The sequence below is a fragment of the Artibeus jamaicensis genome, unplaced genomic scaffold (genome assembly GCF_021234435.1).
Source record: "Artibeus jamaicensis isolate MK-2021 breed Jamaican fruit bat unplaced genomic scaffold, CSHL_Jam_final contig_1127, whole genome shotgun sequence".
NCBI classification, from domain to species: Eukaryota; Metazoa; Chordata; class Mammalia; order Chiroptera; family Phyllostomidae; genus Artibeus; species Artibeus jamaicensis.
This window is the reverse complement of record NW_026521219.1, coordinates 2,767,712-2,791,521: the sequence shown is the minus strand read 5'-3', so window position 1 is coordinate 2,791,521 and position 23,810 is coordinate 2,767,712.

The following is a 23,810-nucleotide window of genomic DNA, read 5'->3' as shown; positions in this document are numbered from 1 at the left end:
AAATATTTACAGTAATAAATTATAACATTGAGCAAAATAGAGACCACCAACACATACTAAAATAATTAAATTAAAATGAGTAGTAACTTAATAATAAATTAAAAGTTTTATGAGGGATAGGATAGCTACATAGTTTCAAGCTACCTTCCTTAAAATGTTTATTTATTACAAATAGAAATGGAATAATTTTACAGTGGTGAGACCTAGCAGATCCCACATCACTCCAATGACAAAAGTAATCACCAGCAATTAAAAAAAAAACCTGCCCTGGCGGGTGTAGCTCAGTGGATTGAGCGCCGGCCTGCAAACCAAACAACCGTGGTTCAATTCCCAGTCAGGGCACATGCCTGGGTTGCAGGCCAGTTCCCAGCAAGGGACACACCAGAGGCAACCATACATCGATATTTCTCTCCCTATCTCCTTCTTTTCCCCTCTAAAGATAAATAAATAAAATCTTTAAAAAAAAAAACCTTGTGCTCCCTGAAAGAATATAGCATAACTTCTCTTCTATTCTTGACAAATACACAGACCCCAAATCTAAACAGGAAGAAACATTAGCTAAATCCAGGACATTCCACAAAGTAACAAAAATTTCAAATGTAACAAAGTTATGAAAGACAAGGTAACTGAGAAACTGTTTCAAGTTGAAGGAGACTGGAAGACAACTAAATATATCATTTATCTATTGACTGTCTTTTTGTCATAAAGAACATCGGGGGAACTGGGAAACGTGTGTGGAGTCTGAGGGTTAGATGCTAACACAGCCCGGTGTCTGCTTCCTGACTTCGACAACTACTGTGGTCGTAGTGACGCATACCCTTGTTTGCAGGAAATGCACACTAAAGAATGTGTCATAGAATATCATATCAACAACTTCTCAAATGATTCAGCATCAGGAAAAAAGCGTTTGTGTACTAGACTTGCAAATTTCTGTTAAGTGTGAGATTGCTTCAAGACTTTCAGAAAGTTAGCCATTAAAGATTCTCTTAATTTTCTGTATTTAGCTAATTTAAATAATTTTACTTGTCAACTAAAAGATTAGCATATATGGTAACTAAAAATGTAGAAGGTGAAGGACATTTTAACCATTTAGAATTAAAGTTGCTGGACAAACTTACTTTATTTGGATTATTCTCAATATTATAATGTTACTAGTAAAACATAAAAATGCAATTAAAAGATCAAATACACTTCTGTCATTCAACATATTAGGAATTTCCTCTCTAAGAAATTGAACATTATGGTAGACAAACTATGGATTAGACTAGTATGCCATTTCTGTATTTTTATGCCTGTGATAGCATACTATGTTTTAAAATGCACTCAGGAAAAAATGAGAATATATATTCCCTAATAATGGAATCAAGAGACTTCATCCTCTAGGGTGAAAAATGAGCTACATGTGTATAACTAGGAAATACAAAGATGAACATAATACAACAATCCTGTTTTTAGGCAGGAAAGTCAATACAGCCATACTTTAGTACTCATTGGCTTCAAAACTTGTCAAACCCTATACTATCATATTTTGACAAGAAAAAATGTTTCATCACTCAGAGCTTGCTCAGGACTCACCGCACTTGCTAGAACTTATTTGAGTCACAACGCCACCCCACAAAAGAAAATGCTTCCCCATCCGGTACTCATTGGCTTCAGCACTCAGCACGAGTTCCTAAGCAAATTAATGGTAAGTACCAAAGTACCATGGTATCTTCTGTCAGAGATGAGGAATGAATTCTTTAATAATTCTTCTTCCATTGTTTTTAGAATTTGTGGCCTGGCATTAATATGGGGGGAGCAAAAGTATGTTTAGAGTTGTTTGTATAGAAAAGTAATACAATAATGAATAATAATACAAGAATAAACTCCGTTTTCCATACACCTGTAAACCTACTTTGCCCCACCCTGTATAAAGTTAGTTAATTGAATCCTTCAGCTGACTAACTACAGTTTAAGCAAGGAATTTAGAGATATATAAGAGCTCTCCAATGAGTAAATTGTTGGGAAATTAAAAGTTAAACAACTGGATAAAAATGTGGATTTTTAAAAGGCAACGGATAGAAACCAATATGAAGTGAGGGTTGGCTCTGGCATAACGTTGAAGGAAATATTACCTCTAGTAGGGCAGAGTACAACTGACATATACAGTTACCTGAAGACTATTAAAAATATTCTTATTTGTATGGAGTTTGTAATTACTAGGTCGTCTTTTAAAAATACGTTGTCACTTGAAGCTTTTTGCCTTAGATGTTGGCCTCCCAGTCATTCTTATAGAGAAAAGGACAGGATTAACACAGACAACTTTCCTAGAATCCTTAGAGCTGCTGCACAAGGATGGTTTGTTAGAAGCGTTAGGAAGGATGGTGGGGAGAAGGACATCCTTGCTCTTGTTTCACCTGGGGCCCACTGAGTGAAGTCTCCAGGTGGGACAGTTCATTTTACTCAGCTCTGAGGCAAAACCACTAGTGGCCTGGACTCCAGTGAGGGCAGGATGATGTCCACAAAGGAGACAGTGCCAAGGAGTGTGGGAGGATCCATGTAAATCCATCACCACCCTTTGAAAAACAACTCCAAGGACATGCTCTGGTGCTGTGGATAAATAGTGTCATATACAGGAAAGGAAACTAGGAGGAAAAGAAAATAAACCCACTCCACGGTTTTGCTCAAGGTCAGTTCTAAATAAGGGAAAAAATAAAAATAGAAACTGAAAGTCTGAGGTATATTTTTTAAATTATTATTTTCTTTGTGGAATGGGCAAAATACATGATTAAAAAACTACATGAAGAAAGTCGCATTTTAAATTATTGTCTATTTGTCTTTGAAATACATTATAGATTAAGGTATGTATATTATCCACTAATAGTAATTCAAAAATTATAATAAATGACAAACAAATGTTAACAAAGCAAATGGAATCAACAAAGTGCTTACATTAGATAATTTATTGTTGAGGTATATTTTAGTTAAAATATCTAGATAAGAAAGAGGAGACCTTAGTATTAAATTAGTTTGGATTTTTTGAAAATGTCCATGAAATTGCTTCATGTTACAGGTTTGCTCTTACTGATCTCTAACTACCCACTATAGAAATGAATATATCACTCCCAACTACATCCATTCTTTGGTATTTTCAAAAGCATGAAAAATTACTTCTATTTCTGAATGAGACAATATCCAAATTTTTTTAAAGCTTGATTGCCAGCCATGTGTTTTCACTATTCTTAAAAGGGTGGTATGAAGTTTTGTTGTGAAGAATGTCCAACTTTATGTACTTTAATACAATTGTTTTAATAAATTTATTTTAAAAACAGCCTTATGATGTTGCTTATTACTATTTCCATTTTATAGGTAAGGAATCTGGAGTCTAAAGAGCTTAAACAATGTATCAAAGAGTTAGTAAAAGGTAGGCCTTAATTTCATATATTTTGTTGATTCTAGATAAGCACATTTTCAATAAAAGAATACCCCTTAAAACCATAAAATACAATTATCTACAAAGACAACCTTCTTTTCTATATACAATTATATGTTATTAAAGTGCTTGAGACCCAAAAACAATAATATGAACAGCATAGAATGTCAGTAAAGGTAAATTTTTATTCGTCTTAATTTTAAAGAATTATCAAATAAATTCATAAGATAAAAATTTTCAGGAAATTAGCCCAGATAATCCTCAGTGGTCTAGGGTGAAGGTTTCAAAAGTTTTCAGGAAATTAGCTCTTTTTCCATTTAGGAATTAAAATTTGAAGTTTATTAGAAAAACAGATTTTTTTTTTTAGAGTTAAGCATTTTCTCTCTGTGATTGAAACAGAGCATTAAAAGATCTATTACTATGATCTTAAGATGATCAGATGATAGTGTGGCTGGGGGAAAGGTTTGGCATAGTTTCCTATATTTTTATTAAAATATGAAGATCTTTAATTAAAAATTTTTCTCATTGTTGGAATATGTAATTTTTTAGGTCATGGTATCTGGTCTCACTGAAAACCATAATTGATTTTGCTACAATATATCCATTAAAGTACCAAATTTTTCAGACTGTAAGATGTACCAGAACATAAGACGCATCTAGGTTTTAGAGGAAAATAGGAAAATAAATTTTGAAGCAAAAAAATGTGGTAAAATACTTAATAACATAAATAACATAGGCTGCTGCCCTTGCCCCCACAGCGACCCATGTAAGCTACATTTAAACTATAAGATGAACCCCCTCTCCTCCCAAATTTGGAGGGTGCATCTTATACTCTGAAAATATGGGTACTATTTTAATACTTAATTTGTTTCATGTCATTCTAACTTTATATATATAAGCACTTTCACTAGCTACCTAGAGAAAGTAAGAATATTGGTCATAGTTGTCCAAATAAATAAAAGCTTATTATTCTAAAGAAAATGTTTTAATCAATATTGAAAGGAAGGGTATAAATTTACTCAGGTTTTCCTTGGAAGTTTATTTCTTAAATGTATTAACATAGAGCAAATTTTATAGGGCAAATAAAATGAAGCAATTAAAAACATCCTCTTAGAATACCCATATGACATCAGTGATTGTACTTGTCACTGGTAACTTGCTGTAAAGATGTAATCATTGCCCCGTTGATGGATTTCTGCTTTACTTCCACCAAACTCTGGCATACTACTTTGATCTTGCTAAAAGTTGAATATTAAATTTTAAAATTAACATTATAACAAAATATTATTAGTCAAATAAAACAAATGATTGAAAGTAACAGGTAAAGGAAGTGAACAGTTAGGTCTTTTGCAACTGGTTTCTACAGACAAGAATGTTTTCCTCAACACTACCTCTATTTGTATTGAACTGTTCATCTCCAAGAACATGGTGAAACTCCTTCAGTGCTGTTTTCATCCCCAGAGATCCAGAAGCCTCCACCAGAGGAATGGCACGGTATGACTGTAAATATCCACCAAGCAAAGCAGAGGAGATTGAAGCATCCCAGTGGGAGGTGAGGGAGCCCCACATACAAAAATAAAGCTTGCCACTCCATTGCTACCACAGCAAAGCCACAGGTGATGCTGCCCAAAAGGCTGTACTACTACAAATGGACTATTTACTTTCACTCCCTTAAAAGACCATTTGTGTTCCGGCAAATGTATAGGAAATTAAGTCTGTGTTTTTATGTGTGACAATAATTGTTCCCAATTTTCTTGAGATTTAGGGGTAAAGGATGGCGATATATTATATGGCCCATGATGTCCTTGTTTTAATTTTGAGTGTGAGTTATTGAAACAGTCATTTAATCTTTAGATTATTTTTTCTTTCTCCTTTTGTTTTTCTAAAACAGCAAGGGAATGAAGGAGAGATGAAAATTGATTATACTTTTGGTGAAAGCGTTCTGTGAAGGCAGCCAGAATTTATGAGGGGGAATTTGTACATGGATAACTAATTTCCTAAGTTCCCAATTGTAGAGTCTGCATGTCTGGTAATAGCAACAGAAATATTTTATAAATTAAGAGATCTTTCAAAAAACCAATATTTCCATAGTTTAGAGTGTAAACACTTTAAATCCTTGAATGTGATTTATTCTAGAGGTGAAATACTTTTGAAAGCAGAATTTCATTACATTTAAAGGTTAAATAAAAATTAATGAAATTTACAAATAAATGTCAACATGTTTTTTTAAGTTTTCTTAAAGATATTTATCAGCCCAAGTGAACACTTTTCTCCATGCCTCTTGTTTACCTGCCTTTGAACACAAATGTGAGCAATGGTGGGACCTAACTTTATTTATTTTTGAGTGGAGGTGGGAGATAAATTATTTTGAATCTCAGAGTTTAAAGGAAGAATAACAGATATTTTAACATACGATATAGCTTCCTCTTTTATAAAGTCTTACAGCAAAGGAAAAAGGAAGTTTTCAGACTGAGTTTGGACACGAAGATTTTAATCTGGATCTGGCTCAGGCATTTCCTTGCTTCTAGTTATTTAGTGAACCTCAGGAAAGCAATTTTTGATTTTTCATATTTAACAGTGACTAACCTAATGCTGTTAACAGGATATTACACATTTTATTCTAATTCTAATCATTTCCTCAAGCCACCCACTTGTCTGCATTCTCATTCATTTTTCATTGTGCAATTCCACAAAATATAAATCATAACTTTCACCAACTAGTAAATGTCCATATCACACTTTAATATATTTTTGGTACTCCTAGAAAACAAGAAATTTGATCATAAAACTATACAATAAAAGTAATTCATAAGCTTGTTAGTGCTGATATTTACTGTATCTTTCTATTAATCCCAGACTTGAAGCGGGTTTTTCTTAGCTATAACCTCTGTTAGGAATTCTGTAACTTGAGAATTAATGTTCTGGTCTTTCTTTGATCCTGAGGTCAACTTATTGCCACATAATTTCAGAGAAGGCTCTTCTAAAGATGTAAAAAAAATTACTTAAAAAACACTTAATGAAAATATCAAGTATTATCTAATAAAATGAAAATAACTCTGGTAAAATATTAAAAGCTAAGAACCATATGATTTCACTCATATGTGGGATATAAAACTAAAACTCATACACACGAGCAACAGTATGGTGGTTGCCAAAGACAAGGGGTTGGGAGGGTGGTACAGGGTAAAGGGGGCCAAATACATGAAGATAGAATGACTTGATTTGGGTGGCAGGCATATAATGTAATATACAGATCAAGTGTCATAGACATGTACACCTGAAACCTATGTGATCTTATTAACCAATGACACCCCAATAAATTTAATTTAAAATTTTTTGATATAAAAAGTAAACATTTAAATAGAAAGTTTCAATTTTTTTCAGAAACAAATCAAAATCACTTTATTTTTGCAAATCATCGATATTCAACCTCACACCCAGAATCTCAAATTGTACCATACTGAGGCATTTAATATTTTAACCATTCAACTTTATATTTCACTACTCTTGTCATTAGCCTTTAGAAGATGTTTTTCCTCTTTGGCAAACACATAAGTCCTACAAGGATGAAAGAATATTACTAATGTTCACTGTATAAAAAACAGGTCCAAATGCCTGATGACTGTGGAAGCAGACAGGAATGCCAGAGAAAGGTTTAACTGTAAGACAGATATTTATTAACATCATATTGTTGGTATTTTGTCTTCTCGTCTAAAGTCTGAATTATGACTCTTTCAACGATTGAGGTAAAAATTTATCATTTATTTTTTTAATTTCTTACTAGCCTAAAACTAAAAATTGGAAACATTGAGGATTAAAATGTAAGCTAACTTTTTTCCAAATGACCAAGTGTGCATACAATCACCAGTTGAAAAGTGAATGGAAAATGTGGCCAATTGCTTAAGAATTCTACGAGCAATAAGAGCAGTTTGTTGAAAACATAAGTCAACTTTGACATTTTTGATAGCTTCTAATTACTTTTGAGATAAAAAGCAAAAATTTTACTAATTTAATTACTCACCATAACTTCTTGCATCTCACACCTTCCTTGCAGATAAAATTCTTTCTTTTTTCAGGTCTTCATACTACAGAGATTTGTGAAAAATTAACTTCCCTATATATGTTTCCCTCTCTCGTGTATGTCCCTTCTATATTCCTTCCCTTCTATATGTTAAAAAAAAAACAAAGTCTTGTATTTCATCCTCACGTTTGAATGCTGGCTTGGTTGGGCATGAAATTTTAGTTCAAATTCCTGTTCCTCTAATACAGGGGTGTCAAACTCATTTTCACCAGGGGCCACATCAGCCTCACGATTGCCTTCAAAGGGCCAGATGTCATTTCAACTCCTTAACAGTTAAGGTGTAGTTACATTTATACAGTCCTAAGACTATTTTGGCCCTTTGAAGGCAACCATGAGGCTGATGTGGCCCCTGTGAAAATAAGTTTGACAACCCTGCTTTAGAGCTTTGAAAATCAGAATAGTCTTCTTTCATCAGTATAACTGTTAAGAAAGCTGCTTTAAATCTGTATTTTGTACCTTTTAATTAATTATCTTTCTGTCTCCCCCCTCCCTCCTTAATTAATTCTCTCTTTCTCTCCCCCTGTCTCCCCACCCCCAGTCTCTCTCTGTCATAATTTCTAGTATTTTTCTTTTACTTTGATATTTTATGTTTCACTTAGGGTTTTTTATTGTTATTTCTGTTCACTATTTTATTGGCTTATTTTAAAACTATACCATTGGTAGGATACTCACATTTCTTTATTTCCAGGAAATTTCAGGTTTTACACCCTCAACTAGAGAGTTCCTACTGTTCTTTCTATCATCTCCTGCAACATACATGTACATTGGTATTTTCAGATTCAACTTCCATGTCTCTTAATGTTTTTTACTTTCATACTTTTGTTTCCCTGAGTTATTCTTAAAGAATCCCTTGTTTCTATTTTCCAGGTCATTGATTCAACCTTCAGGTGTGTTCATTAAGCTCTTCAGTATACCTTGAATTTTTATGTCAACAATAACATGTTTATTTCCAAAATCTGTGATTAATTTATTTCTATGACGTTTTTCTAGTTTCATAGATGTTATATTTTCATTTGTCTCTAAGCATGTTAAATGTACTTATTTTAGTGTTCTGGTTTGTCTATTAATTTTTCCATGAGGTATATTTAAGTTCTTTTTGTGCACATGTTATTGTCTTTTTGTGGGGTTTTGGGGTTTTTTTGTTTTGTTTTGATTTGGTATTTGTTTTTTAATGACTCTTTTATCTCTTTGATGGTTTAAGCTCTCAGAAGCTTGAAACTATGATAGATCCTAGTCAAAAATTTGAATCTAATGAAGGCTTCAGAATTAACTTCTAGTTTACAAAAGTATAGGAGATAGAAGAATAAGCTAAATACTATCTCTGAGGAAGTAACCAGCCAAGTCCTAGAGATAAAAAACCTATAAAAGGCAAAGTACATCTCTATTTATAATTCTTCTGAGTTTGGCTACCAGGTCCTTTGGTCATTAGCAGCCACTCTGGGCACTGTTTTGTCTGCCTTCCTCAGCACTGCTTCTGTCTGGTGACAGCTCCACGGCTGATGCCTAGCTCTTGGGGAAATAGAAAAGGAATTGGTGGGGGTCAGACTATTTAGCATTTCCCAGTGTGGTTCCTGCTCAATTCCTCTGTTGATTCTTGCCACGGATTTCACCCTCCCCTTCTCTGCTACCACTAACGCTGTGGGTGGAGTGCTATGATACCGCCCCTCTTTATTGAATTATCCTCCTGCAGGGGATCCTGAATAGGTTCTTAGCTACCATTTCTTTTTAAAATTGGCTCCTGCCTGCTTTCAGTTTCTCAGGGATTACTCAAAGTTATTATCTATTCCAAAATTTCTATTTTTGCTTTCCAGGGTAGCCATGTACAAACTCTGGTTTTTCACATGGGATGCTATAGCAGAAGCTTTTCAGTATCCATAGCCCTTTGACACACACCTTTTTGTACATTTGATAGTTTTTTAACTGCAAGAACCTGAGATTTGCTCTGATTAAGAGGTTTCTCTGGCTGCCAAAGCCTTTTTGGATCAGCACAAAGAGTAGATCATAAGGAGTGCAGGGCCCCAGGAGAGGTCCTCAACCACTGACAGGTGACTACAATGTTACACCTGCTTTTTTGCCCCTTGGATAGGACAGTCCTGAGGCTTTTCTATACTGTCCCATAAATGTGTCCAGCATGACTGAACTCCAAGAGCCTGTCATAGAAATATAAATTAATCCTTTGCCTTATTCATTTCTAAATCCACAAGTTCACTTTTTTAACTCACTCTAATTTTGAAGGTAGAGCCAATAGAACTTTCTAACAGGACATCCATGAGATGAAGGGAAAGAGAGTGGCCGAGGAACTGCAGTTTTGATCTGAGAACCTGAAGGTAAGAAGTGCTGCTTATTAAGATAGTAAAAATCAGAAAAAGTAGGTTTAAAAAAGAACAGGGGCTGATAAAGGACATGTGAAATTCAAAGATTCCTAGTAATATCTAAATGGTAATGTCAAAGAAGCAGTAGTATAGGAGTTCTAGAGTCTAGGTGGGAAGTCCACACTGAAGATACAAAGTTGATAGATCTCAGAATTGGGTACTTTTGCAAGTTGTCAAGAGATGAGATGACCAGCTAGTTCGTGAGTACAGATAGAAAGTGACCAGCCCCCCAGGCTAAACTCAGTGCGTTCACCACTTAGAGACAGGCGAGAAAAGGAGGCAGCCAAGGAGACTGAGAGCAGAGAGAAGTGGGCGGGGCAGCAGGGAGTGTGGTTCCGGGAAGTGATGAGGAAGAGTCTAGAGAAAGTATGTGGTCCACTGTGTCAAATACTACTGTCGGAGGAAATCAAAGAAGGCCTGGGAGTTGAGGAAAATGTAAGACAGCAGGATTTTAAAAATCCACATCAAGCACTTAAAATACTTAGGTCAGGAACTAACAAACAGCAAAGGAATTAAACTACAACCCAATGATTTTAGTAAAAAATGTGACAAATGATAACGAGCAGGAATTTGAGAACAAGCAAGAAAAAAACAAATTCATTTGAATAGTCCTCAGCAAGAAAATGGTTTTCAAAAAAAAAAAAAAAAGTAAGTGCAACATCCCCATAGGAAGACAAGCCCATGGATATGAAAAAAAAAAAAAAAACCCAGAATTCCTGGCTCAGTACTTGCCACTATGGCCTGTTAGGCACTTGCTTGCCTGATCTCAGACTTGATGGCATTTATCTCTGGTAGTCACAGAGATAAATGAGGGAATCCAGAACACTGTAAATGAGTGAAGATGACCTTCATAAAAATTTAATATTCGGTTTGGGGGAAATACTAATTTTGATCTGTCTTCAATAATTTCTAGAATCAATTGTTACACAGATAGCCTTGTGGTATTTGTCATCTACCCATTCATTTAATAAACATTTATTGAGTACATCCTATGTACAAACATTATGTTACATACTGGGGATATAAAAATAAAAACTTTTGATATATTAAGTTATACATATATTGTTCTTTACAGTTACAAAGCATTTCACACACATCATATAGCATGATCATCACCGTGACCCCATGTCATAGACTGAATAGATACCACCATCTCCACTTAACGGATGTGAAATCTAGGATTCAGAGAACTGTAGTGGCTCTATAACCACCTGGGCCAATTCTTACAGTAAATCTTCTCATATATATCTCTATATGTTATTCATTCCGTTTCTCTGGAGAACCCTAACGAGTCCACTAATCTGTGAAGATAGGAAAGCGAGTGTGTGTTTCTTTGCAGAGGGAGGGCCGTGGAGCTGACTGTAAACGGTCACTGAGGGAGCTTACTGGAGTGACAGAGATGCACTATGTCTTGTATTGGGCCTTAGTTACCCGATCTTCAAACCTCATCCAACTGAACCCTTAAGATCTATGTGTTTTGTACTCAGTCAATTGTACCCTCATTTAAAAATGTAAAATATTTTTAAAATTGACACTTTTTTCCACTGGTGGAATAAAAGGAAAATACGTGAAGATATACGGAAAGCAATTTCAGTGTGATATAAAGAAATTTCAAATGTCAGAGTTCTCAAATGTGGAATAAGCTATTTCATTAAAAAGTAATTCATTATATTTGAAAACAATCGAACAAAGACAGAAAGACCTACTGTTAGAGAGGGTCTAGTACAAACACCCAACACAAAAATTATTTCTAAAGCATTATTTTAAACCTTTCCATCAGTCAGTGGCTATGCTATGCTGAGTTAACAAGTTTTTGTTGACTTTAGTCCAGTTTTCATTTTTCATTTCTTTCCCTTCTAATAAAACAGTGTTGGAGAATGCCAAAGGAGCAGAAACAGCAAAGCAGTCAATGATGTAGGATTGACAGTGTTTGGAGTAGTGTGCGGGGAAAGACTCTGCAGCCAAATCCATAGTTCAATAGAAAAGAGCATTGTCACTGTCCAATGACATCTGTGATGGGTATAAGAGTGGAGGGAGTCACCTAAGTAGCAGGAATTTGCCATCACAGAGTTAGAAGAAATGTGTGGAGTTATAAATCAGATTTATTGTCACTGATTTACTTTCAGTGACTGAGAAATTCAGAGACTGAGGGATGTGTAGGCCATGAACCAACAGACAATAAATTAACACAGAAACAAAACAAGGATAAGAAAAAGATACATGAGAGAAGGATCAGTATCTAAATACACAAACTTTGTTTTTAGCTTATGTTTTTTTTCGTAGTTGCCAGATTTGGACAATCTGGAATCCTAAAACACTGTAATAAATTGGTTTCAGTTTAATAGCTTAACATAACCAGATTGAAATAGCCTGGGTTTTCAATGAATAAAAGTAAAAATATTGTCATGGTTCTTTTCTACAATAGATCGAAAGTGTGAAAATGCCAGATAAAGGTTTACAAAAGAGTAAATCTAGTAGCAACGAAGTTGGATTTACAGAATTAGAAATATACTTATGAGCTTTGTAAGGCCTAGCCTTCTCCTCTCCTACCTCATACAAATCTGAAGTGATCAAACGCTTTAAATATGTAATGTGTAACTTTCAGCTGAAAAAGTGCTTAGCCTGCTCCTCCTGCCTGTCAGAAGGTCAGTTCCTTGGAAAGAGCTATCCTCCTATAGTGAATGAAGCTCCAATCAGAGCCTCAAATATGGTAATACACAAGATGTTCTCAAAACAAGGTTAATCACCAAATGGGAAGCTCAACTAATTGGCTGAGAATGTTTTATGATCTGGTCATCCCTTGGCAAAGAGAACAAAGAGAGATCATGAGAGAAGTCCAATGGCCTGAACATGAGACTATGAGTGTGGAATTCTGGGATCTGCTCTCTTTTTGTGTGGGTCCCTGGACAATTGGTTTAATCTCACCATATTTGATTTTACCACACATACAACTAAGAGTCTGCATACTTCCTAAGATGTTTTCCAGGGAATATTACAGGCAAAATTATGAAGGCTAAAAACAGGGAGAAAAAAATCTCTATACTGAAGCATCCTTTTCTTCAACAATTTAGGGTTGCTTTCTTCCTAATTTCTCTTCAGCCACCATGCAGAGTCACTTAGGGGCATTTCCATGGGATAAAAGTTTTTATGGGATAAAGAACCACTGAAAATGAAGCTCAGGGGTCAGAACACTCTCATGACAAAGGGCAGCCTACAGTCAAATCTGCCTACTCCAAGCCTTATTTCTTCCTAGTGACCCCAAAGTTAGAAATTTAGTGAGTAATCCAGAGCAGAGATGCAGCCAGGGTAGAAGTCAGCCTTAGTTTAAATAAGTGAGTATTGAGTATTTAGGAATAACCAATATGAAAGATAGACAGAAAAAATGTTTCAAAATTTTAGAGAAATTAGAATGAGAGCATTGAAGGATTAATGCTCTAATTAATGAAAGTCTGCTGTTCCTACTAGTCTGTGATTCCTTGAGGGTGGATACATCTATCTTCTTCCCCATGGTTTCCTCAGTTCTAGCACAGTGTAGTAAGATAAAGCTCCCACTGGGAGAAAGGCCAAGAAGGCAGACTGAACTGGGCCAAAGACAAACCAGTGTCTTATGAAAGAGCTGTAGAAGTGAAATATGAGTGAGAAACTGAGAGGTGTCAATAGATACAAGGGGTAGCACAAGATACTCATTCTGAGTCCAGGACAGAGGAAGAATGGCTATAGCAGAAATCAGAAGCATAGAAGGGGCAGCAGATGTATCAGAGAAGATGCTAAGACTGAAGGCAGAGGCAAATGCAGACCTGAGCACCTCACCTTAGGAGTCTAAAGGAAAGTGCTTTGATAAAGATTCTTGAAAGGAATTTTCACAGCATAAGCCTGAATTCTCAGTCTAAATCCTCCTGCTTCTAAAGTAGCCTGGCTTATTTTTGCTACAGGGCAACTCAATTCCAGTTATACAAAAGAAGAAGGAAGGAGTGAAGGAGGAGGAAGAAGAGGGGGAGAAGGAGGATAAGTTGAATGATCTGTCACAGATGGTCAGGATGTAGCAGGCCAGGACAAAGCGAAACTTAGTAATACAGTGAGAAGTACCAACACCAAGAGAGTCCTTTGATCAAGGCAAAGCATGGCAGACTCCAAGCTGTTGTTGGAAGATACTGATACCACCAACCATATATGCAATGGTCTCTCCTGAACTTCACCTTTTTCTACTTAAGAGTTGCAAATCACCACTTTAAAAGTAGTGATAATTTTGTATCAAAGTTATGAGCTATTGTTGTTACATATTAGAAACAAACATTTTCTAAAAATTTGAAAACAACTGTGTATTGATTTTTGAAATGTTTACTTTAAACATATATACACAAATATATTAAATTTTACTTCAACTTTCATTCTGTGAATTAAAATCAACTAAATTCTTGTGGTCAAAAGATAAAAATCTACACGTCTTGCACTACACAGAATAAGCAGGGAGTGCATTTGCTGAGTTCCAGTCTAAATCTCTTCACCTTTTCTCTGCTTAAAGAAAAGGCTACTATTAATAATTCACTCCACCAAATAAGCCCCTTTTCAATGAATTTAGGTGATGTAACCAGGACATGCTTTGGCTATGACTAGTTCCATGACTAAAATCATTTGAGAACTGCTTCTTTCTCATCATCATTTGGTCTCAAGAAAAATCGTGGGTGTCTTCTATAGAAGACAGTAGACCATTGGCAAATAGCCAATAAAGACAAACAGATGTTGTGGTTACCAAGTTGGAGAAGGACTACATAAATTTTATTCCAAAAGCCTCTTGCCAGAAGTACTATAAAGAGAAAACTCCAAGCTTGATCCTCTACCTCCTGAATATGGAAAATATTCAGATGTGTTTGTCTAAATGCATCAGAGAAGCCTGGCAAGTTGGTCTTCTTCTTTCCAATAAATAGAGGCCAAGAAAGAACATAAGTAGAAACCTGTAATGTACGGTACTTCCCACCACATCAATAGGCACATTTTTAGAAAATGTGTGAAAAACTGAAGCAAATCCTACAAGTCAACAAAATTTTACCTTCCAGTAAAATATGTGGACATTAATATGGAGGAGTGTACGTGTTGCTGCTGAGCAAGCTTATTTCAGGATAAATCAGACTCTACTCTCCTGAGAACCTAGAAGTTCAAGAGACAAATATTATTTCATTATAAGAAAAAGGGAAGGGGACTGATTTAGTGCTTTTGTATATAAACTTCTGAACTAAAAATCTTTCTACAAGTAAAAAATGTAGGCGGTCTGTTTTAAATGCTAAGGAACTAGAAACTTTCCATTTGCTATGGATCTTGGACAAGTCTCTGGTATGAGAAGGAGGGAGAGAAGATTAAGCCTGGAACACTGGCACCAATAAGCAAACAGTAAGGAAGATAGAGTGTTGTCTGCTTCCCCAAAATACTTTAAGGCCAGGCATATATGAATAAAATCAAGTAGCAATCAGCAGTAATAACCAGATAAACCAGAGCTCCTGACCATTGTCTCAGATGCAGATCTCCATATAAATAGTCCTGTAGAATACAAAGTTGTAATCACTGATGAATGGATAGCTGTGTGGTAGGCAAAATTCTAAGATAACCATCTCCCCTAAAATAACCCATATCCTTAAATCTCCTCCTCTTGAGGTGAGCAGAGCCTATGAATATGATGAAATATCAACCCAGCGATTTTGCTAACAAGTTCTGGCCAAATGGAGATTATTTGGGAGCTGGGCCCCAGGGCAGACTCCAGTAGTTGAGCTCCTGGCTGACAGCTAGCAGAAAATGGAGCTCAGCCCTACACCCACAAGGAAATGAATTCCACCTGCAACCAATGAACTTGGAAGACAATCCTTGCCCAAGATAAGAACTGCGCTCTGGACCGGTGAGACCCTAAGCAGAAAATCCAGTTACACTTTTCCCAGACTTCTGACCTTCTCAAGTATGAGATAATAGGTGTTTTTTTAAGCCACTACATTTGTCATAATATTTTACACAGCAATAGAAAATTATTACAAATTTGTAACTGTACTTGCTGGATCAATTATGACTAATCTGGGAAAGAGTCCCCCTAACATAGTAGATGTAGATTGTCCAGGAGTCCTCCATCTCTGGGAGTCTGTAATTTTAATAACAACTTTCTTTGATAATGTATCATGTTAGCTGCTTGTTTAAAAATAACCTCTTGAATTGAACTGATGACATACTTTAACATCTGTGAGATGTTTCTCCCTAAAAGTTGTTTAAAATAAAATCCAGAAAACATATATTAGAGTTTTAATAGTAAAATAGGGTTTTTTATCATTATTACACCAAAGGGGATTTGTGTTAAATTTTAGCAAATTTACAGCATTTTATGGGAAATATTTTTACTTTTATAATCCAAACCTGTACAAAAGTTGTAAATCGTTCAAATCACATGCCATTTAATGTTGCCTTGGAGTGTTTTCGAAAATGAGAATTTGATCCTATGTCCATAATACCCAAGGATATAAACTGGTCACCATAAAGTGGTAAGCCAACAGGTCCATGTGTAACGGAACCTTCTGGGTTCTGCTGCTCTGAGTTCTATTGCCAACCACTGATACAAATGCTGACTCCCAATGCCAGAGTCTTATGAAAAGGAAAGGAACTGTTTATTCCAAAGTTATAAAGGTTTAGAGTAATGGTGGAATTCTGTCATTAAATCGCACTCCCTTCAGAAGCAAAAAATAGCCCTGGCTGGTGTGGCTCAATGGATTAAGTGACAGCCTGCGAACCAGGGGGTCATCGGTTCTATTCCCAGTCAGGGCACATGCCTGGGTTGTGAGGCAGATCCCCAGGGGGAGGGTGCAGGAGAGGCAACCACACAATGATATTTCTCTCCCTCTTTCTCTCTTAAAAAAAAAAGAAACAAAAAACACCCACAAATACACAGCCCTGCCCCCTTTGCTAAACCAGGCCTCTCAGAGGTACTATCTCTCAGGAAAATAAATAGAAGTCTATAGCTTAGCCGAGCAGATTTCCATCTGTGTTCTGGCTGCTTCCAGTCGCTCAGCTAGCTAGGCTCCTACTCTTAATCCAAAACTACATGCTCATGGTGGGCCAAAAGGTGGGATTCTTCTGCATCCTTTCAAACCATGTGGTCAAGACCACACATCGCTGCTATGTGGTCAAGAGGCTTCTCCTTACCCAGCTGCATGGTGAAGAAGCACAACAAAGAGAGCCTCTCGTGGCCCTCCTACTCTTCCCCACCTGGTCCAGAGTGCTCCCATGGGCTAAGAGTAAAAGAGCACCTGGGTCCACCCCCACCCCTGTGCCTGGGTTTAAATCCTCGTGTGGATCTTCCTCCAAAATCCACTTTCTGACTCTTCCTAGAGTTACACCTACCAGCACTCTGGTTCTCTTCTGCTTTTCTCAGCTGTCATTGTTGATCTAGGCAAGCATGGCCCCATGACACAAAGCTAACGGCCTTCCTGCACTCTCACAGGCACAGCAAGCCTTTCTGGCTACATTACATCATGGGTCAGAGTCATGCCCATCTCCGCACAGCTTCCTAACATTACTAAAACACTGGCCAAGTTCTTTAGATATGCAAAGTAACTCCCAATGGCCCCGCTCTGCTTCCCTCATTCCCCAAGTGATAGCTATATGGGTTTTGGGATTTGGGGGGGACCTCTAGCTCAGCATCCCATTACACATGAGCAGTGAAGCAGGTATGTTTCCTTTTGTTCTCTGTATTCTTTATTCTGAAGAAACTCTTCCTCCACCAAAAAAATAATTTTTTATTGAATTTTTGGGTTAACATTGGTTAATAAAATTATATAGGTTTCAGGTATATAATTCTATAATATATCACCTGTGTATTGTATTGCATATTCACCACCCCAAGTCAGGTCTCCTATAACCATTTGTCCCTACTTTATCCTCTTTAACCTTCCCTAACATGTGTGAAGTGATATTTTACTGTGGCCCTAAACTGCCCTGACCGGTGACACTGCACATCCCTTTACATGTCCCTTGGCCTCCTTTCTGGAGAGGAGTCTATCTTCTCTGGAGAAGTGTCTATCCAGATCCTTTTGTTTTACTTAAGTCTGTTTTAAATAACTGGTATGGTACAGTAAACAACCATGAATGGCAAATGAAAACCATATCATTTAAGCACATTTAATAATGATATTAGAGTATATTTAATTGAAAAAAAATTAGTCACAACCTCAAATTAAACAACACCTCCTCTGGGTGAAAAGTCTTCAGACTTTGTTATCTACAACAGTGGTTCCAGGTGCACTTTCACATACTAGAAGGCAACAGTGATATGATTGAAGGAATTAAAAGACTCTAACGAACTCCTCAACAAATCGGAAATAGCCACAGTCAACAATTAGAGCTTATGGTGTCTAAGAAAGCATTCATGATGTTGTCGATTGACTTGCCATTATTTATTATCATGTCTGCTCACATCTATTCACGTATGACCAGTGAGGCAGCATTTTGTACATTTCAGTGTGCATGCAACCACTCGTTGGCAGTTCATTGACATGATGCTCACCTTCTGCCCTGTTGCCCATAGCCAACTTGCCCCTCAGTACCACCCTGCATGAGTCTTTCAGTACTTATTCTCACTTTCTGTTCCTAATGACACTTATACACAATCCACTTGTACTTCAACTTGCCCCACTAGATGTTGTCTTTCAAGGGCTCTATTTTTGCATCCTTCTCCACACCCTCTCTGGCTCAAGAAAACACACCTCAGCTTCAGTCTTCTCTTCTCACTTCATTTTCAACCATTACACCAAGCAGTCTCTCCTGTTTTAGACTTTTCAAGGTAAAAGTCAGACACGAGCCTAGTGCCTACTGAAGCCAAGGTAAATAGATCAGCATTACCTAAGAACTTGCTAATCTCCTCAACTCTGGTTGCCTACTCATTTCTGCAGGTCAGCCAGCAACCAGCCAGGAGCAAGATGTCAACTTCCCTTCAATAGAAGGGATCTCCTGGAAGAGCCACCTCGCTGATCTTATGTTCGAGGAAAAGAGCTCCCTCCAACAACCTTTTCAAAGCAACCTCCTCCTCTCTCAGACGTATTTACTCCAAATATTTCATCTTATGAAACACGGGCTAAGATGTTCTTAAGATCACTACTAATTTTCCATTTAGAAATTCTGATGGAAATATCAGCACTTAAAATTCATTGTCCCCAGCTTTGAAGCCTCTGCTGAAACTCTGGCAGCAGGAGGACATACATACATTGTATGTTCACAGTGAACATACAATGCTCTAGAATGAGAAAAGAACAAACACAGTTCCTGCAGGTTCACTTGCCATAATAATTAGTTTAGACTTTTTAAAGAATATATTTATAGCAATCTGATACATCTATAGCTCCAGAAGCCAAAAGAAGATATTTTCCAAGTAATTGGAGAAACAGAAAAAGAAAACTTTCAAAATAAAATTATATCTTTAGTGGCTCAATTGTGCATTTCCTCAGCATCCTCTTCCTGTCCTTTTAATTTGTGTGGTGGTTTTAAAATACATCCACAAACTCTTTTGTACTCTACCTCTTTGAGAGGTACAGCTTAATTCTTTTTTTTTTCTGGAGTGTGTGCTTGTATTGATGGAATACAACTAGGTCATAAAAGTCATTGAGGGTCCTCCTTGTTTTCTGTTTGATCACTCACTCTGGGGGAAGGCAGCTGTCACGTTTGAAAGATACTCAGGGATTTTTATAAAGAGGTTCCTGTGGCAAAAATATATATATATATATGATCTTAGTGGATCCTCCAGCTCAAGTCAAACCTTCAGGTACCTGCTGCCCCAGCTGGCCGCTTGGCTGTGAACTCATGAGAAATGCTGCACCAGCACCTCAGCCAAGCCACTCTTGGATTCCTAACTTACAGAAACTGTGATTCAAAAAGTGTTTGTTGTTTTAAGTCACTAAGTTTTGAAGTAATTTGTAATGTGGAAGTAGGTAACAAATAAAATATGGTACCATCTCCTTTTCTGCATTATGTAAGCCATATATACTCAAAAGATACCAGTGATCAATAGCATACTTCAATCATTTTGCAGTATATGTGTGTATGAAGTCATCATGCTGTACTCCTTAAACTTACACAATGTTATATATAAATTATACCTCAATAAATCTGGGGGAAAAGTACCTTGCCCCCAAGTATTTTATATTCATGCAATTATTTACCTGAGCATGATTACTAATTCACAGATGAATCAGCTGATAATCTCCCCTAACTGTTGATGAATTGAATAGTTCTAACAAGAGTTATGTAGAAGGACATACACAAATTAACATAATGTGAATCTATGTATTAGAAAATCATATCAAGATTCATAGTCACACAGATCACTAGCAGGTAATGAAGATAAGACCCCATTTTATAAAATTACTTCTGCGTTATTAATATTTGAAATTTAAATATTACAACTTACTCTTATTTGATTGAGATTAGCCCAGTGTTAAAATTCAATCACTTCAGTAGGAATAATTCTTTGTCATTTTGGATACATTGTTCTTTTTTAGTATGAATGAATGGTGTGAGATTAGGGTATGGTCCACCAAGGAGAAAAAAAGGAAATGATTAAAAAAGCTGAGAATGCTAAGGAAAACTTCACTGGCTTTCCAGACATTCTGAGGGTGGTCTTGTGCCCTTTCAAGCTCTGTGAATTAGATGGCATCCGCTCCCAGAAGGCAGAGACCAAATTGTGTATCTGTTATGAATAGTATCTAACATAATCCAGTTAATGGAATATTAAACCACAACAAAATCATCAGGCACAAGATAAAGTTAGACATTTATCCTAATAAGCAGCTGTTAGATTTGAAATTGTCATCAACATCACACACAACTTCCTGAACACTTCATTAGGGTCACCTAGAAACCATATCAACAACAAACAGCCAGACAAAAAATTTACCCAAAGAACAAAAGCAGATTCCTGTGTATGGCTGGTCCTGAAACAAAGCTTGCAGCCATCAGCTGAGCTGTGTCATGTGTGTGTGATGGGAAGATGACAGCTGAACCCTGCAGCCATGCGGGAGGAAAAACCAAAGGATGTGACCACAGACAGGACAGTTATAAGAAGCAGTACCAAACAGTGATGAGCTGAATCAAAAGGCATCCATTCCCTCTTGGAATCAAAAGTAAAAGCAAACAACAGGCTATGCTGGGGATCAGAAATCAGAGATGTCTCAGTGTGCAGCTTTGGCAGTAAGCAGAAAAGAGAATGTGGGCTTGTGGGAGCATTCTCCCTCAAATGTAGAGAAGTCTAACCAAAAAAAAGGGGGGGCAGCAAAAAAGGAATTTGCTTAACACAAAAAATAGTGTAATTGTTCTTAAAATACACATGTAATCTTCAGTCACCTTCAAAGTGCTCTCCATTTGATGTAATACACCTATCAAGACATATTTTTCCCAGTGTTCCAGTTTTTAAAGTTATCTATTTTGAAGTCTTTTAGTGCTTCTGTCGTTTTTTGTTTAACTTCTTCCACATTGGCAAAATGCTTCCCTTTAAGGACTTTTTCACCCAGGGAAACAAAAAGTCACTCGGGGCAAGATTGGATGAATAGGGAGGGTGGGGCATGGGGCTCATGCCATTCTGGGTCAAAAACTGCTGAACACCCAGAGCAGTGTGGGTGAGAGCACTCATAAATCCCCCACCATGAGATGGGCAAACACACTCTAAAGAGTCTTCCAAAAAATGGACTGAAGCCAAACACAGTCTCTCACAACAACACCAGCTGGTACATTGACACAGATGGGTTCCTAGAACACTCACTTCATGGGGAAACCCTGTGCAACAAGGAGCCCACGCTCCAGAATATAACTCCATATTTTTGCCCCTCCACAGTAAGCATCCTGTTATACACATATAATCAGCCACACAAGTTGTTCCCTACTCCTCTCAACAACCTGTCCAGAATATACAAACACAGACTCCTACTGCCTTTGAGCCCACACAGGGAGCAATGTTTCCATGTTCCACTGAGTTAGACCCTTTGGAATAAAGAGAACTCTTTTTCTGCATATGTAAATCTAAAATGTTATATTAGATGGTTGTTTAAACCCTCATGGCTCTGAATCTTTAACATAAAGAACATCTGAGACCACATGAAAACAAAATGTCATTATAAACCCAATTTCTTTAAAACCTTGGATTCCAGTGCAAATAAGTTCAATGGGAAAACATAAAATGGTTAGAAACATAAGGCATATATTACTTTGACACTCCAGGTTATTTTTAATGGCAGATTGAAACTAGACATTATTCAGAGAGGGAAAAACCATTAAAGTTGATTTTTTCGTCAACTTTATGATGTTAGCAAGACACTTAATACTCTGGTTTGTGGGGAAATTAGAACAGAATGCATACAACTCAACTACTATATAGTCTGCCTGCAACATTATTTTATTTCATTTTCTTTTTTTTTATGTAAAATGTGATTTTGATCATTGAAAGGATTCCACAGTAAAGATTCTGGCTTAGTGGCTTGACAAGGGAGAAGACTTACACAAGGCAGGCCAGGTTTTTTAAATTATTAAGTTATTCATTCATTGCCTAGGAACAAATTATACTCCTAACTTGTCTTTACTTTTCTATGTAAATTCCATATAATTTTTAAAGAGTTGAAAAATATAGGGAGGATATGCTTTGTGTACTTATTTCCTAAATATAGTTAATGTTTTTAAGCTCTGTATTTAGAGGGGTAGCATGGTATACAAGATCATTTCTTTTTTTTTTTTGAAATTACAGGAAAAATATTTTCCTTAGTGTGAATAATAATGTCCCATCCTTAAATCATTTTGCAGCTAAACTCCAATATGGCTTTGCAAACAGTGAATAGCATGTTAAACCACTTCATAATACGGTTTGTTTTCAGACATCATGAAACAAAGCCTATGGTTTGTAGATGGTACCAAGAATTAGTAAAGCAAAAAAAAAACCTTCAATGTAATAGCCACACACTCCCTTTGAGCTTTGTAAATTTTTAATTCCTTTTACTAATCATAAATAGCCTTTCCTATAATACTTCTAGTATAAACTTCCCAATATATTATTTAGCCATTTAGCATCAGTATAAATCATAAATCCATGGTCAGAATAACATATATATTTAAAACTCTTCTTTGGCCACAGAAAAATCAGAATCAGGATGTAGGAAATCAATGTGAATGACTTATGGCCCAATGTGAAAATACTGAATGAGATATGAGTAAAAGAGAAGGGTCTGAGTGTGATGAACCACTTGGTGACCTTTAAGTTTATTAGGTTCCTCTACAATAACCAGAATATAATGTACCTTTCCCAAGAGAAATAATTTTTCTGCATTTTAAAATCATTAACAGCCTAATTAGAAAGACTGAATATATCACAATAACCAAGAACTTGAATTGGAGGACTCCTTCAAGAGTGTCTATTTCATATCTTATCTTTATAGATGAGGAAGCTCAGACTCAAACATTTGCCCAAGTAAACAGTCTGTTAGATGCATAGTTGAGACTTGAACTTGGGTTTCTAAAGCTTTTTTTCAGGGTTCTTTATATTTATTTAAAAATTGCTCTTTATTGTAAAATATATCATGCATAAATATATATATATACACATATATATACATACATATAACTCATGTTTATTTTAAATGACAATATTAGAAAAAATAAATATTCATGTTACCTCTACCACTATAGTTTAAAAATAGAATATCACGAGAATAGATTTCAAGTCTCCTGTCCCTCATGTGATAGGACACCTCTCTCTATCACAGGTAGCTACTATTCCAAATTTTGATCTTTTCTTTGCTTTTAAAAACAAATTAAAATTCACCACACATATACACAGATGCACCCATACTTGCTATTGTTCAGTTTTGTCCACTTTGTTGTTTAGGTAAATAGACTCATTTCAATGTATTCATTTGACTTTTTTTTTTTTTTTTGGCTTAACATGGAA